A 16,701-nucleotide genomic window follows, 5' to 3' on the forward strand; every position below is an offset into this window, starting at 1 on the left:
TGATTTTCACAATAAAAGACTCCATAGTATTGATCTGTTTACGCTTTCTAAAAATCAAGATTTTTTTTGTATTGCTTATAGAAAATGTGCTAACAGTGGACTTTTCCATCTACAGATTATACTGAATGACCAGAGGTGGCAGTGTTTCACAACCGAGTTTCTCTGAATTGCCGAGACTGAAGAACAAAAAAAAAAGGAAGTCTTCCGGCATACGGCATCATTTTACCAATTTATAAGGCAAGTAAAACTCACAATAATTCCTTTATGCATTAAAAAGACGCTCACAGCATCAGCATGTCCTCACTACCTTACAGTGGGAGACTGTGCCTGAACATAATTTCTGTCAAGATGAAAGTAATATGGATCACATTGTGTTGGTCATGATAGCTCATAAAAGCCTGGCTGCCTCCAATGCTACTAAAGCCTGCTTTATATCCTGGAGCTAGCAATGTTGCAGAGAAGTATGTGAGGTTAAAAACTAAAATTGAGATTTGATTTTCTAATGAGCTGTTGATTTTCACAATAAAAGACCCCATAGTATTGATCTGTTTACGCTTTCTAAAAATCAAGATTTTTTTTGTATTGCTTATAGAAAATGTGCTAACAGTGGACTTTTCCATCTGCAAATTATACTGAATGACCAGAGGTGGCAGTGTTTCACAACCGAGTTTCTCTGAATTGCCGAGACTGAAGAAACAAAAAAAAGGAAGTCTTCCGGCATACGGCATCATTTTACCAATATGCAAGGCAAGTAAAACTCACAATAATTCCTTTATGCATTAAAAAGACGCTCACAGCATCAGCATGTCCTCACTACCTTATAGTGGGAGACTGTGCCTGAACATAATTTCTGTCAAGATGAGAGTAATATGGATCACATTGTGTTGGTCATGATAGTTCATAAAAGCCTGGCTGCCTCCAACGCTACTAAAGCCTGCTTTATATCCTGGAACTAGCAATGTTGCAGAGAAGTATGTGAGGTTAAAAACTAAAATTGAGATTTGAATTTCTAATGAGCTGTTGATTTTCACAATAAAAGACTCCATAGTATTGATCTGTTTACGCTTTCTAATCATCAAGATTTTTTTTGTATTGCTTATAGAAAATGTGCTAACAGTGGACTTTTCCATCTACAGATTATACTGAATGACCAGAGGTGGCAGTGTTTCACAACCGAGTTTCTCTGAATTGCCGAGACTGAAGAACAAAAAAAAAAAGGAAGTCTTCCGGCATACGGCATCATTTTACCAATTTATAAGGCAAGTAAAACTCACAATAATTCCTTTATGCATTAAAAAGACGCTCACAGCATCAGCATGTCCTCACTACCTTACAGTGGGAGACTGTGCCTGAACATAATTTCTGTCAAGATGAAAGTAATATGGATCACATTGTGTTGGTCATGATAGCTCATAAAAGCCTGGCTGCCTCCAATGCTGCTAAAGCCTGCTTTATATCCTGGAGCTAGCAATGTTGCAGAGAAGTATGTGAGGTTAAAAACTAAAATTGAGATTTGATTTTCTAATGAGCTGTTGATTTTCACAATAAAAGACTCCATAGTATTGATCTGTTTACCCTTTCTAAAAATCAAGATTTTTTTGTATTGCTTATAGAAAATGTGCTAACAGTGGACTTTTCCATCTACAGATTATACTGAATGACCAGAGGTGGCAGTGTTTCACAACCGAGTTTCTCTGAATTGCCGAGACTGAAGAACAAAAAAAAAAAAGGAAGTCTTCCGGCATACGGCATCATTTTACCAATTTATAAGGCAAGTAAAACTCACAATAATTCCTTTATGCATTAAAAAGACGCTCACAGCATCAGCATGTCCTCACTACCTTACAGTGGGAGACTGTGCCTGAACATAATTTCTGTCAAGATGAAAGTAATATGGATCACATTGTGTTGGTCATGATAGTTCATAAAAGCCTGGCTGCCTCCAACGCTACTAAAGCCTGCTTTATATCCTGGAGCTAGCAATGTTGCAGAGAAGTATGTGAGGTTAAAAACTAAAATTGAGATTTGATTTTCTAATGAGCTGTTGATTTTCACAATAAAAGACTCCATAGTATTGATCTGTTTACGCTTTCTAAAAATCAAGATTTTTTTTGTATTGCTTATAGAAAATGTGCTAACAGTGGACTTTTCCATCTGCAGATTATACTGAATGACCAGAGGTGGCAGTGTTTCACAACCTAGTTTCTCTGAATTGCCGAGACTGAAGAAAAAAAAAAGGAAGTCTTCCGGCATACGGGATCATTTTACCAATTTATAAGGCAAGTAAAACTCACAATAATTCCTTTATGCATTAAAAAGACGCTCACAGCATCAGCATGTCCTCACTACCTTATAGTGGGAGACTGTGCCTGAACATAATTTCTGTCAAGATGAGAGTAATATGGATCACATTGTGTTGGTCATGATAGTTCATAAAAGCCTGGCTGCCTCCAACGCTACTAAAGCCTGCTTTATATCCTGGAACTAGCAATGTTGCAGAGAAGTATGTGAGGTTAAAAACTAAAATTGAGATTTGAATTTCTAATGAGCTGTTGATTTTCACAATAAAAGACTCCATAGTATTGATCTGTTTACGCTTTCTAATCATCAAGATTTTTTTTGTATTGCTTATAGAAAATGTGCTAACAGTGGACTTTTCCATCTGCAGATTATACTGAATGACCAGAGGTGGCAGTGTTTCACAACCTAGTTTCTCTGAATTGCCGAGACTGAAGAAAAAAAAAAGGAAGTCTTCCGGCATACGGGATCATTTTACCAATTTATAAGGCAAGTAAAACTCACAATAATTCCTTTATGCATTAAAAAGACGCTCACAGCATCAGCATGTCCTCACTACCTTACAGTGGGAGACTGTGCCTGAACATAATTTCTGTCAAGATGAAAGTAATATGGATCACATTGTGTTGGTCATGATAGCTCATAAAAGCCTGGCTGCCTCCAATGCTACTAAAGCCTGCTTTATATCCTGGAGCTAGCAATGTTGCAGAGAAGTATGTGAGGTTAAAAACTAAAATTGAGATTTGATTTTCTAATGAGCTGTTGATTTTCACAATAAAAGACTCCATAGTATTGATCTGTTTACGCTTTCTAAAAATCAAGATTTTTTTTGTATTGCTTATAGAAAATGTGCTAACAGTGGACTTTTCCATCTACAGATTATACTGAATGACCAGAGGTGGCAGTGTTTCACAACCGAGTTTCTCTGAATTGCCGAGACTGAAGAACAAAAAAAAAAAAGGAAGTCTTCCGGCATACGGCATCATTTTACCAATATACAAGGCAAGTTTAACTCACAATAATTCCTTTATGCATTAAAAAGACGCTCACAGCATCAGCATGTCCTCACTACCTTACAGTGGGAGACTGTGCCTGAACATAATTTCTGTCAAGATGAAAGTAATATGGATCACATTGTGTTGGTCATGATAGTTCATAAAAGCCTGGCTGCCTCCAACGCTACTAAAGCCTGCTTTATATCCTGGAACTAGCAATGTTGCAGAGAAGTATGTGAGGTTAAAAACTAAAATTGAGATTTGATTTTCTAATGAGCTGTTGATTTTCACAATAAAAGGCTCCATAGTATTGATCTGTTTACGCTTTCTAAAAATCAAGATTTTTTTGTATTGCTTATAGAAAATGTGCTAACAGTGGACTTTTCCATCTACAGATTATACTGAATGACCAGAGGTGGCAGTGTTTCACAACCGAGTTTCTCTGAATTGCCGAGACTGAAGAAAAAAAAAAAAAGGAAGTCTTCCGGCATACGGCATCATTTTACCAATATGCAAGGCAAGTAAAACTCACAATAATTCCTTTATGCATTAAAAAGACGCTCACAGCATCAGCATGTCCTCACTACCTTACAGTGGGAGACTGTGCCTGAACATAATTTCTATCAAGATGAGAGTAATATGGATCACATTGTGTTGGTCATGATAGTTCATAAAAGTCTGGCTGCCTCCAACGCTACTAAAGCCTGCTTTATATCCTGGAACTAGCAATGTTGCAGAGAAGTATGTGAGGTTAAAAACTAAAATTGAGATTTGATTTTCTAATGAGCTGTTGATTTTCACAATAAAAGACTCCATAGTATTGATCTGTTTACGCTTTCTAAAAATCAAGATTTTTTTTGTATTGCTTATAGAAAATGTGCTAACAGTGGACTTTTCCATCTGCAAATTATACTGAATGACCAGAGGTGGCAGTGTTTCACAACCGAGTTTCTCTGAATTGCCGAGACTGAAGAAACAAAAAAAAGGAAGTCTTCCGGCATACGGCATCATTTTACCAATATGCAAGGCAAGTAAAACTCACAATAATTCCTTTATGCATTAAAAAGACGCTCACAGCATCAGCATGTCCTCACTACCTTATAGTGGGAGACTGTGCCTGAACATAATTTCTGTCAAGATGAAAGTAATATGGATCACATTGTGTTGGTCATGATAGTTCATAAAAGCCTGGCTGCCTCCAACGCTACTAAAGCCTGCTTTATATCCTGGAACTAGCAATGTTGCAGAGAAGTATGTGAGGTTAAAAACTAAAATTGAGATTTGAATTTCTAATGAGCTGTTGATTTTCACAATAAAAGACTCCATAGTATTGATCTGTTTACGCTTTCTAAAAATCAAGATTTTTTTTGTATTGCTTATAGAAAATGTGCTAACAGTGGACTTTTCCATCTACAGATTATACTGAATGACCAGAGGTGGCAGTGTTTCACAACCGAGTTTCTCTGAATTGCCGAGACTGAAGAACAAAAAAAAAAGGAAGTCTTCCGGCATACGGCATCATTTTACCAATTTATAAGGCAAGTAAAACTCACAATAATTCCTTTATGCATTAAAAAGACGCTCACAGCATCAGCATGTCCTCACTACCTTACAGTGGGAGACTGTGCCTGAACATAATTTCTGTCAAGATGAAAGTAATATGGATCACATTGTGTTGGTCATGATAGCTCATAAAAGCCTGGCTGCCTCCAATGCTACTAAAGCCTGCTTTATATCCTGGAGCTAGCAATGTTGCAGAGAAGTATGTGAGGTTAAAAACTAAAATTGAGATTTGATTTTCTAATGAGCTGTTGATTTTCACAATAAAAGACTCCATAGTATTGATCTGTTTACCCTTTCTAAAAATCAAGATTTTTTTGGATTGCTTATAGAAAATGTGCTAACAGTGGACTTTTCCATCTACAGATTATACTGAATGACCAGAGGTGGCAGTGTTTCACAACCGAGTTTCTCTGAATTGCCGAGACTGAAGAAAAAAAAAAAAAGGAAGTCTTCCGGCATACGGCATCATTTTACCAATATGCAAGGCAAGTAAAACTCACAATAATTCCTTTATGCATTAAAAAGACGCTCACAGCATCAGCATGTCCTCACTACCTTACAGTGGGAGACTGTGCCTGAACATAATTTCTATCAAGATGAGAGTAATATGGATCACATTGTGTTGGTCATGATAGTTCATAAAAGTCTGGCTGCCTCCAACGCTACTAAAGCCTGCTTTATATCCTGGAACTAGCAATGTTGCAGAGAAGTATGTGAGGTTAAAAACTAAAATTGAGATTTGATTTTCTAATGAGCTGTTGATTTTCACAATAAAAGACTCCATAGTATTGATCTGTTTACGCTTTCTAAAAATCAAGATTTTTTTTGTATTGCTTATAGAAAATGTGCTAACAGTGGACTTTTCCATCTACAGATTATACTGAATGACCAGAGGTGGCAGTGTTTCACAACCGAGTTTCTCTGAATTGCCGAGACTGAAGAACAAAAAAAAAAAGGAAGTCTTCCGGCATACGGCATCATTTTACCAATTTATAAGGCAAGTAAAACTCACAATAATTCCTTTATGCATTAAAAAGACGCTCACAGCATCAGCATGTCCTCACTACCTTACAGTGGGAGACTGTGCCTGAACATAATTTCTGTCAAGATGAAAGTAATATGGATCACATTGTGTTGGTCATGATAGCTCATAAAAGCCTGGCTGCCTCCAATGCTGCTAAAGCCTGCTTTATATCCTGGAGCTAGCAATGTTGCAGAGAAGTATGTGAGGTTAAAAACTAAAATTGAGATTTGATTTTCTAATGAGCTGTTGATTTTCACAATAAAAGACTCCATAGTATTGATCTGTTTACCCTTTCTAAAAATCAAGATTTTTTTGTATTGCTTATAGAAAATGTGCTAACAGTGGACTTTTCCATCTACAGATTATACTGAATGACCAGAGGTGGCAGTGTTTCACAACCGAGTTTCTCTGAATTGCCGAGACTGAAGAACAAAAAAAAAAAAGGAAGTCTTCCGGCATACGGCATCATTTTACCAATTTATAAGGCAAGTAAAACTCACAATAATTCCTTTATGCATTAAAAAGACGCTCACAGCATCAGCATGTCCTCACTACCTTACAGTGGGAGACTGTGCCTGAACATAATTTCTGTCAAGATGAAAGTAATATGGATCACATTGTGTTGGTCATGATAGTTCATAAAAGCCTGGCTGCCTCCAACGCTACTAAAGCCTGCTTTATATCCTGGAGCTAGCAATGTTGCAGAGAAGTATGTGAGGTTAAAAACTAAAATTGAGATTTGATTTTCTAATGAGCTGTTGATTTTCACAATAAAAGACTCCATAGTATTGATCTGTTTACGCTTTCTAAAAATCAAGATTTTTTTTGTATTGCTTATAGAAAATGTGCTAACAGTGGACTTTTCCATCTGCAGATTATACTGAATGACCAGAGGTGGCAGTGTTTCACAACCTAGTTTCTCTGAATTGCCGAGACTGAAGAAAAAAAAAAAGAAGTCTTCCGGCATACGGGATCATTTTACCAATTTATAAGGCAAGTAAAACTCACAATAATTCCTTTATGCATTAAAAAGACGCTCACAGCATCAGCATGTCCTCACTACCTTATAGTGGGAGACTGTGCCTGAACATAATTTCTGTCAAGATGAGAGTAATATGGATCACATTGTGTTGGTCATGATAGTTCATAAAAGCCTGGCTGCCTCCAACGCTACTAAAGCCTGCTTTATATCCTGGAACTAGCAATGTTGCAGAGAAGTATGTGAGGTTAAAAACTAAAATTGAGATTTGAATTTCTAATGAGCTGTTGATTTTCACAATAAAAGACTCCATAGTATTGATCTGTTTACGCTTTCTAAAAATCAAGATTTTTTTTGTATTGCTTATAGAAAATGTGCTAACAGTGGACTTTTCCATCTACAGATTATACTGAATGACCAGAGGTGGCAGTGTTTCACAACCGAGTTTCTCTGAATTGCCGAGACTGAAGAACAAAAAAAAAAAGGAAGTCTTCCGGCATACGGCATCATTTTACCAATTTATAAGGCAAGTAAAACTCACAATAATTCCTTTATGCATTAAAAAGACGCTCACAGCATCAGCATGTCCTCACTACCTTACAGTGGGAGACTGTGCCTGAACATAATTTCTGTCAAGATGAAAGTAATATGGATCACATTGTGTTGGTCATGATAGCTCATAAAAGCCTGGCTGCCTCCAATGCTGCTAAAGCCTGCTTTATATCCTGGAGCTAGCAATGTTGCAGAGAAGTATGTGAGGTTAAAAACTAAAATTGAGATTTGATTTTCTAATGAGCTGTTGATTTTCACAATAAAAGACTCCATAGTATTGATCTGTTTACCCTTTCTAAAAATCAAGATTTTTTTGTATTGCTTATAGAAAATGTGCTAACAGTGGACTTTTCCATCTACAGATTATACTGAATGACCAGAGGTGGCAGTGTTTCACAACCGAGTTTCTCTGAATTGCCGAGACTGAAGAACAAAAAAAAAAAAGGAAGTCTTCCGGCATACGGCATCATTTTACCAATTTATAAGGCAAGTAAAACTCACAATAATTCCTTTATGCATTAAAAAGACGCTCACAGCATCAGCATGTCCTCACTACCTTACAGTGGGAGACTGTGCCTGAACATAATTTCTGTCAAGATGAAAGTAATATGGATCACATTGTGTTGGTCATGATAGTTCATAAAAGCCTGGCTGCCTCCAACGCTACTAAAGCCTGCTTTATATCCTGGAGCTAGCAATGTTGCAGAGAAGTATGTGAGGTTAAAAACTAAAATTGAGATTTGATTTTCTAATGAGCTGTTGATTTTCACAATAAAAGACTCCATAGTATTGATCTGTTTACGCTTTCTAAAAATCAAGATTTTTTTTGTATTGCTTATAGAAAATGTGCTAACAGTGGACTTTTCCATCTGCAGATTATACTGAATGACCAGAGGTGGCAGTGTTTCACAACCTAGTTTCTCTGAATTGCCGAGACTGAAGAAAAAAAAAAGGAAGTCTTCCGGCATACGGGATCATTTTACCAATTTATAAGGCAAGTAAAACTCACAATAATTCCTTTATGCATTAAAAAGACGCTCACAGCATCAGCATGTCCTCACTACCTTATAGTGGGAGACTGTGCCTGAACATAATTTCTGTCAAGATGAGAGTAATATGGATCACATTGTGTTGGTCATGATAGTTCATAAAAGCCTGGCTGCCTCCAACGCTACTAAAGCCTGCTTTATATCCTGGAACTAGCAATGTTGCAGAGAAGTATGTGAGGTTAAAAACTAAAATTGAGATTTGAATTTCTAATGAGCTGTTGATTTTCACAATAAAAGACTCCATAGTATTGATCTGTTTACGCTTTCTAAAAATCAAGATTTTTTTTGTATTGCTTATAGAAAATGTGCTAACAGTGGACTTTTCCATCTACAGATTATACTGAATGACCAGAGGTGGCAGTGTTTCACAACCGAGTTTCTCTGAATTGCCGAGACTGAAGAACAAAAAAAAAAAGGAAGTCTTCCGGCATACGGCATCATTTTACCAATTTATAAGGCAAGTAAAACTCACAATAATTCCTTTATGCATTAAAAAGACGCTCACAGCATCAGCATGTCCTCACTACCTTACAGTGGGAGACTGTGCCTGAACATAATTTCTGTCAAGATGAAAGTAATATGGATCACATTGTGTTGGTCATGATAGCTCATAAAAGCCTGGCTGCCTCCAATGCTGCTAAAGCCTGCTTTATATCCTGGAGCTAGCAATGTTGCAGAGAAGTATGTGAGGTTAAAAACTAAAATTGAGATTTGATTTTCTAATGAGCTGTTGATTTTCACAATAAAAGACTCCATAGTATTGATCTGTTTACCCTTTCTAAAAATCAAGATTTTTTTGTATTGCTTATAGAAAATGTGCTAACAGTGGACTTTTCCATCTACAGATTATACTGAATGACCAGAGGTGGCAGTGTTTCACAACCGAGTTTCTCTGAATTGCCGAGACTGAAGAACAAAAAAAAAAAAGGAAGTCTTCCGGCATACGGCATCATTTTACCAATTTATAAGGCAAGTAAAACTCACAATAATTCCTTTATGCATTAAAAAGACGCTCACAGCATCAGCATGTCCTCACTACCTTACAGTGGGAGACTGTGCCTGAACATAATTTCTGTCAAGATGAAAGTAATATGGATCACATTGTGTTGGTCATGATAGTTCATAAAAGCCTGGCTGCCTCCAACGCTACTAAAGCCTGCTTTATATCCTGGAGCTAGCAATGTTGCAGAGAAGTATGTGAGGTTAAAAACTAAAATTGAGATTTGATTTTCTAATGAGCTGTTGATTTTCACAATAAAAGACTCCATAGTATTGATCTGTTTACGCTTTCTAAAAATCAAGATTTTTTTTGTATTGCTTATAGAAAATGTGCTAACAGTGGACTTTTCCATCTGCAGATTATACTGAATGACCAGAGGTGGCAGTGTTTCACAACCTAGTTTCTCTGAATTGCCGAGACTGAAGAAAAAAAAAAGGAAGTCTTCCGGCATACGGGATCATTTTACCAATTTATAAGGCAAGTAAAACTCACAATAATTCCTTTATGCATTAAAAAGACGCTCACAGCATCAGCATGTCCTCAGTACCTTATAGTGGGAGACTGTGCCTGAACATAATTTCTGTCAAGATGAGAGTAATATGGATCACATTGTGTTGGTCATGATAGTTCATAAAAGCCTGGCTGCCTCCAACGCTACTAAAGCCTGCTTTATATCCTGGAACTAGCAATGTTGCAGAGAAGTATGTGAGGTTAAAAACTAAAATTGAGATTTGAATTTCTAATGAGCTGTTGATTTTCACAATAAAAGACTCCATAGTATTGATCTGTTTACGCTTTCTAATCATCAAGATTTTTTTTGTATTGCTTATAGAAAATGTGCTAACAGTGGACTTTTCCATCTGCAGATTATACTGAATGACCAGAGGTGGCAGTGTTTCACAACCTAGTTTCTCTGAATTGCCGAGACTGAAGAAAAAAAAAAGGAAGTCTTCCGGCATACGGGATCATTTTACCAATTTATAAGGCAAGTAAAACTCACAATAATTCCTTTATGCATTAAAAAGACGCTCACAGCATCAGCATGTCCTCACTACCTTACAGTGGGAGACTGTGCCTGAACATAATTTCTGTCAAGATGACAGTAATATGGATCACATTGTGTTGGTCATGATAGCTCATAAAAGCCTGGCTGCCTCCAATGCTACTAAAGCCTGCTTTATATCCTGGAGCTAGCAATGTTGCAGAGAAGTATGTGAGGTTAAAAACTAAAATTGAGATTTGATTTTCTAATGAGCTGTTGATTTTCACAATAAAAGACTCCATAGTATTGATCTGTTTACGCTTTCTAAAAATCAAGATTTTTTTTGTATTGCTTATAGAAAATGTGCTAACAGTGGACTTTTCCATCTGCAGATTATACTGAATGACCAGAGGTGGCAGTGTTTCACAACCTAGTTTCTCTGAATTGCCGAGACTGAAGAAAAAAAAAAGGAAGTCTTCCGGCATACGGGATCATTTTACCAATTTATAAGGCAAGTAAAACTCACAATAATTCCTTTATGCATTAAAAAGACGCTCACAGCATCAGCATGTCCTCACTACCTTATAGTGGGAGACTGTGCCTGAACATAATTTCTGTCAAGATGAGAGTAATATGGATCACATTGTGTTGGTCATGATAGTTCATAAAAGCCTGGCTGCCTCCAACGCTACTAAAGCCTGCTTTATATCCTGGAACTAGCAATGTTGCAGAGAAGTATGTGAGGTTAAAAACTAAAATTGAGATTTGAATTTCTAATGAGCTGTTGATTTTCACAATAAAAGACTCCATAGTATTGATCTGTTTACGCTTTCTAATCATCAAGATTTTTTTTGTATTGCTTATAGAAAATGTGCTAACAGTGGACTTTTCCATCTGCAGATTATACTGAATGACCAGAGGTGGCAGTGTTTCACAACCTAGTTTCTCTGAATTGCCGAGACTGAAGAAAAAAAAAAGGAAGTCTTCCGGCATACGGGATCATTTTACCAATTTATAAGGCAAGTAAAACTCACAATAATTCCTTTATGCATTAAAAAGACGCTCACAGCATCAGCATGTCCTCACTACCTTACAGTGGGAGACTGAGCCTGAACATAATTTCTGTCAAGATGAAAGTAATATGGATCACATTGTGTTGGTCATGATAGCTCATAAAAGCCTGGCTGCCTCCAATGCTACTAAAGCCTGCTTTATATCCTGGAGCTAGCAATGTTGCAGAGAAGTATGTGAGGTTAAAAACTAAAATTGAGATTTGATTTTCTAATGAGCTGTTGATTTTCACAATAAAAGACTCCATAGTATTGATCTGTTTACGCTTTCTAAAAATCAAGATTTTTTTTGTATTGCTTATAGAAAATGTGCTAACAGTGGACTTTTCCATCTGCAGATTATACTGAATGACCAGAGGTGGCAGTGTTTCACAACCTAGTTTCTCTGAATTGCCGAGACTGAAGAAAAAAAAAAGGAAGTCTTCCGGCATACGGGATCATTTTACCAATTTATAAGGCAAGTAAAACTCACAATAATTCCTTTATGCATTAAAAAGACGCTCACAGCATCAGCATGTCCTCACTACCTTATAGTGGGAGACTGTGCCTGAACATAATTTCTGTCAAGATGAGAGTAATATGGATCACATTGTGTTGGTCATGATAGTTCATAAAAGCCTGGCTGCCTCCAATGCTGCTAAAGCCTGCTTTATATCCTGGAGCTAGCAATGTTGCAGAGAAGTATGTGAGGTTAAAAACTAAAATTGAGATTTGATTTTCTAATGAGCTGTTGATTTTCACAATAAAAGACTCCATAGTATTGATCTGTTTACCCTTTCTAAAAATCAAGATTTTTTTGTATTGCTTATAGAAAATGTGCTAACAGTGGACTTTTCCATCTACAGATTATACTGAATGACCAGAGGTGGCAGTGTTTCACAACCGAGTTTCTCTGAATTGCCGAGACTGAAGAACAAAAAAAAAAAAGGAAGTCTTCCGGCATACGGCATCATTTTACCAATTTATAAGGCAAGTAAAACTCACAATAATTCCTTTATGCATTAAAAAGACGCTCACAGCATCAGCATGTCCTCACTACCTTACAGTGGGAGACTGTGCCTGAACATAATTTCTGTCAAGATGAAAGTAATATGGATCACATTGTGTTGGTCATGATAGTTCATAAAAGCCTGGCTGCCTCCAACGCTACTAAAGCCTGCTTTATATCCTGGAGCTAGCAATGTTGCAGAGAAGTATGTGAGGTTAAAAACTAAAATTGAGATTTGATTTTCTAATGAGCTGTTGATTTTCACAATAAAAGACTCCATAGTATTGATCTGTTTACGCTTTCTAAAAATCAAGATTTTTTTTGTATTGCTTATAGAAAATGTGCTAACAGTGGACTTTTCCATCTGCAGATTATACTGAATGACCAGAGGTGGCAGTGTTTCACAACCTAGTTTCTCTGAATTGCCGAGACTGAAGAAAAAAAAAAGGAAGTCTTCCGGCATACGGGATCATTTTACCAATTTATAAGGCAAGTAAAACTCACAATAATTCCTTTATGCATTAAAAAGACGCTCACAGCATCAGCATGTCCTCAGTACCTTATAGTGGGAGACTGTGCCTGAACATAATTTCTGTCAAGATGAGAGTAATATGGATCACATTGTGTTGGTCATGATAGTTCATAAAAGCCTGGCTGCCTCCAACGCTACTAAAGCCTGCTTTATATCCTGGAACTAGCAATGTTGCAGAGAAGTATGTGAGGTTAAAAACTAAAATTGAGATTTGAATTTCTAATGAGCTGTTGATTTTCACAATAAAAGACTCCATAGTATTGATCTGTTTACGCTTTCTAATCATCAAGATTTTTTTTGTATTGCTTATAGAAAATGTGCTAACAGTGGACTTTTCCATCTGCAGATTATACTGAATGACCAGAGGTGGCAGTGTTTCACAACCTAGTTTCTCTGAATTGCCGAGACTGAAGAAAAAAAAAAGGAAGTCTTCCGGCATACGGGATCATTTTACCAATTTATAAGGCAAGTAAAACTCACAATAATTCCTTTATGCATTAAAAAGACGCTCACAGCATCAGCATGTCCTCACTACCTTACAGTGGGAGACTGTGCCTGAACATAATTTCTGTCAAGATGACAGTAATATGGATCACATTGTGTTGGTCATGATAGCTCATAAAAGCCTGGCTGCCTCCAATGCTACTAAAGCCTGCTTTATATCCTGGAGCTAGCAATGTTGCAGAGAAGTATGTGAGGTTAAAAACTAAAATTGAGATTTGATTTTCTAATGAGCTGTTGATTTTCACAATAAAAGACTCCATAGTATTGATCTGTTTACGCTTTCTAAAAATCAAGATTTTTTTTGTATTGCTTATAGAAAATGTGCTAACAGTGGACTTTTCCATCTGCAGATTATACTGAATGACCAGAGGTGGCAGTGTTTCACAACCTAGTTTCTCTGAATTGCCGAGACTGAAGAAAAAAAAAAGGAAGTCTTCCGGCATACGGGATCATTTTACCAATTTATAAGGCAAGTAAAACTCACAATAATTCCTTTATGCATTAAAAAGACGCTCACAGCATCAGCATGTCCTCACTACCTTATAGTGGGAGACTGTGCCTGAACATAATTTCTGTCAAGATGAGAGTAATATGGATCACATTGTGTTGGTCATGATAGTTCATAAAAGCCTGGCTGCCTCCAACGCTACTAAAGCCTGCTTTATATCCTGGAACTAGCAATGTTGCAGAGAAGTATGTGAGGTTAAAAACTAAAATTGAGATTTGAATTTCTAATGAGCTGTTGATTTTCACAATAAAAGACTCCATAGTATTGATCTGTTTACGCTTTCTAATCATCAAGATTTTTTTTGTATTGCTTATAGAAAATGTGCTAACAGTGGACTTTTCCATCTGCAGATTATACTGAATGACCAGAGGTGGCAGTGTTTCACAACCTAGTTTCTCTGAATTGCCGAGACTGAAGAAAAAAAAAAGGAAGTCTTCCGGCATACGGGATCATTTTACCAATTTATAAGGCAAGTAAAACTCACAATAATTCCTTTATGCATTAAAAAGACGCTCACAGCATCAGCATGTCCTCACTACCTTACAGTGGGAGACTGAGCCTGAACATAATTTCTGTCAAGATGAAAGTAATATGGATCACATTGTGTTGGTCATGATAGCTCATAAAAGCCTGGCTGCCTCCAATGCTACTAAAGCCTGCTTTATATCCTGGAGCTAGCAATGTTGCAGAGAAGTATGTGAGGTTAAAAACTAAAATTGAGATTTGATTTTCTAATGAGCTGTTGATTTTCACAATAAAAGACTCCATAGTATTGATCTGTTTACGCTTTCTAATCATCAAGATTTTTTTTGTATTGCTTATAGAAAATGTGCTAACAGTGGACTTTTCCATCTGCAGATTATACTGAATGACCAGAGGTGGCAGTGTTTCACAACCTAGTTTCTCTGAATTGCCGAGACTGAAGAAAAAAAAAAGGAAGTCTTCCGGCATACGGGATCATTTTACCAATTTATAAGGCAAGTAAAACTCACAATAATTCCTTTATGCATTAAAAAGACGCTCACAGCATCAGCATGTCCTCACTACCTTATAGTGGGAGACTGTGCCTGAACATAATTTCTGTCAAGATGAGAGTAATATGGATCACATTGTGTTGGTCATGATAGTTCATAAAAGCCTGGCTGCCTCCAACGCTACTAAAGCCTGCTTTATATCCTGGAACTAGCAATGTTGCAGAGAAGTATGTGAGGTTAAAAACTAAAATTGAGATTTGAATTTCTAATGAGCTGTTGATTTTCACAATAAAAGACTCCATAGTATTGATCTGTTTACGCTTTCTAAAAATCAAGATTTTTTTTGTATTGCTTATAGAAAATGTGCTAACAGTGGACTTTTCCATCTGCAAATTATACTGAATGACCAGAGGTGGCAGTGTTTCACAACCGAGTTTCTCTGAATTGACGAGACTGAAGAAAAAAAAAAAGGAAGTCTTCCGGCATACGGCATCATTTTACCAATATGCAAGGCAAGTAAAACTCACAATAATTCCTTTATGCATTAAAAAGACGCTCACAGCATCAGCATGTCCTCACTACCTTACAGTGGGAGACTGTGCCTGAACATAATTTCTGTCAAGATGAGAGTAATATGGATCACATTGTGTTGGTCATGATAGTTCATAAAAGTCTGGCTGCCTCCAACGCTACTAAAGCCTGCTTTATATCCTGGAACTAGCAATGTTGCAGAGAAGTATGTGAGGTTAAAAACTAAAATTGAGATTTGATTTTCTAATGAGCTGTTGATTTTCACAATAAAAGACTCCATAGTATTGATCTGTTTACGCTTTCTAAAAATCAAGATTTTTTTTGTATTGCTTATAGAAAATGTGCTAACAGTGGACTTTTCCATCTACAGATTATACTGAATGACCAGAGGTGGCAGTGTTTCACAACCGAGTTTCTCTGAATTGCCGAGACTGAAGAACAAAAAAAAAAAGGAAGTCTTCCGGCATACGGCATCATTTTACCAATTTATAAGGCAAGTAAAACTCACAATAATTCCTTTATGCATTAAAAAGACGCTCACAGCATCAGCATGTCCTCACTACCTTACAGTGGGAGACTGTGCCTGAACATAATTTCTGTCAAGATGAAAGTAATATGGATCACATTGTGTTGGTCATGATAGCTCATAAAAGCCTGGCTGCCTCCAATGCTGCTAAAGCCTGCTTTATATCCTGGAGCTAGCAATGTTGCAGAGAAGTATGTGAGGTTAAAAACTAAAATTGAGATTTGATTTTCTAATGAGCTGTTGATTTTCACAATAAAAGACTCCATAGTATTGATCTGTTTACCCTTTCTAAAAATCAAGATTTTTTTGTATTGCTTATAGAAAATGTGCTAACAGTGGACTTTTCCATCTACAGATTATACTGAATGACCAGAGGTGGCAGTGTTTCACAACCGAGTTTCTCTGAATTGCCGAGACTGAAGAACAAAAAAAAAAAAGGAAGTCTTCCGGCATACGGCATCATTTTACCAATTTATAAGGCAAGTAAAACTCACAATAATTCCTTTATGCATTAAAAAGACGCTCACAGCATCAGCATGTCCTCACTACCTTACAGTGGGAGACTGTGCCTGAACATAATTTCTGTCAAGATGAAAGTAATATGGATCACATTGTGTTGGTCATGA

At 36.8% G+C, this 16,701-nt stretch overlaps 2 long non-coding RNA genes across 2 annotated transcripts in view; both read left to right on the forward strand.

Moving 5' to 3' along the window:
- The first annotated feature begins 1,136 nt into the window (after positions 1-1,136).
- Positions 1,137-6,365, forward strand: LOC146785663 (uncharacterized). Its single transcript, XR_014970742.1, has 11 exons — positions 1,137-1,259; positions 1,648-1,771; positions 2,161-2,279; positions 2,669-2,787; positions 3,177-3,300; positions 3,689-3,810; positions 4,166-4,320; positions 4,710-4,831; positions 5,220-5,341; positions 5,731-5,853; positions 6,242-6,365. It is a non-coding gene; the product is annotated as an uncharacterized LOC146785663 (long non-coding RNA).
- A 1,949-nt stretch (positions 6,366-8,314) lies between these two features.
- The window catches only part of LOC146785664 (uncharacterized), a 54,590-nt gene continuing 46,203 nt past the window's right edge, over positions 8,315-16,701 (forward strand). Inside the window, exons 1-17 of the long non-coding RNA XR_014970734.1 lie at positions 8,315-8,405; positions 8,795-8,917; positions 9,306-9,429; positions 9,819-9,937; positions 10,327-10,445; positions 10,835-10,953; positions 11,343-11,461; positions 11,851-11,969; positions 12,358-12,481; positions 12,871-12,989; positions 13,379-13,497; positions 13,887-14,005; positions 14,395-14,513; positions 14,903-15,021; positions 15,377-15,530; positions 15,920-16,042; positions 16,431-16,554. This is a non-coding gene — a long non-coding RNA (uncharacterized LOC146785664). The remainder of the gene's footprint in view (positions 8,406-8,794; positions 8,918-9,305; positions 9,430-9,818; positions 9,938-10,326; positions 10,446-10,834; positions 10,954-11,342; positions 11,462-11,850; positions 11,970-12,357; positions 12,482-12,870; positions 12,990-13,378; positions 13,498-13,886; positions 14,006-14,394; positions 14,514-14,902; positions 15,022-15,376; positions 15,531-15,919; positions 16,043-16,430; positions 16,555-16,701) is intronic.

This window comes from Triturus cristatus, chromosome 11 (genome assembly GCF_964204655.1).
Source record: "Triturus cristatus chromosome 11, aTriCri1.1, whole genome shotgun sequence".
NCBI lineage: Eukaryota > Metazoa > Chordata > Amphibia > Caudata > Salamandridae > Triturus > Triturus cristatus.